The 708-nt window shown below is 38.0% G+C and overlaps 1 non-coding gene across 1 annotated transcript; it reads right to left on the minus strand.

Moving 5' to 3' along the window:
• Nucleotides 1–216: 216 nt before the first annotated feature.
• On the minus strand, nucleotides 217–323 carry LOC122062454. The gene has a single exon (XR_006134977.1). It is a non-coding gene; the product is annotated as a small nucleolar RNA R71 (small nucleolar RNA).
• Nucleotides 324–708: the final 385 nt, after the last annotated feature.

Genomic DNA, 708 nt, shown 5'->3' on the forward strand with positions numbered 1-708 from the left:
GATGCATACCTATTTCTAAGAGAATTTGAAGAGGTATGTGTTATAATTAAGATCCAACAGCTTTCTGATGATACTGTTAAGCTTAGGTTTATCACTTTTGCATTGAAAGACCAAGTTAAGAAGTGGTTGTATGGGTTACCCACAAATTCCATAACCCCATGGGAACAGTTCACAGTTGTCTTCCTTAAGAAGTTTTTCCCAACTCATAAGACCAATAAGCTTAGAAGTGATATCCTTCAGTTTAGAAAAAAGCCTAGTGAGTCGTTTTCCAAACTTATGGAGAGATTCAAGGATCTACTCCAAAAATGCCCTCACCATGGCCTAGACTTATGACATTTATGTCAAATAATTTATGAGGGTATTGATTACCCAACTAAATAAATGATAGAGTTTAAGTGCCCAGAGGGATTCACATCCTTTACAGATGAAGGAAAGACATGGGCATTCTTACTTGACTTAGCTGAAAAAACTCGTGAGTGGGAATCAACCCAAGAGAGTGAAAGAACCATATGAGGGAAAAGATATTTTATAGATGGGATAGTAGCTAAGGAAACCCATTTGGATAGCCTAATCAAGAGGATTGAAGCTATTGTTCCTAAAGAGCCATCATCAATTAATTTGGTTAAGATATGTGCTTGGTGCCAGTCCCCTGGACATGTCATAAAAGAATGCCCCAACACCTCTGGGGGCACTTCTAATGATAGTGTT

This window comes from Macadamia integrifolia, unplaced genomic scaffold (assembly GCF_013358625.1).
Source record: "Macadamia integrifolia cultivar HAES 741 unplaced genomic scaffold, SCU_Mint_v3 scaffold1042, whole genome shotgun sequence".
In the NCBI taxonomy this organism is placed as follows: Eukaryota; Viridiplantae; Streptophyta; class Magnoliopsida; order Proteales; family Proteaceae; genus Macadamia; species Macadamia integrifolia.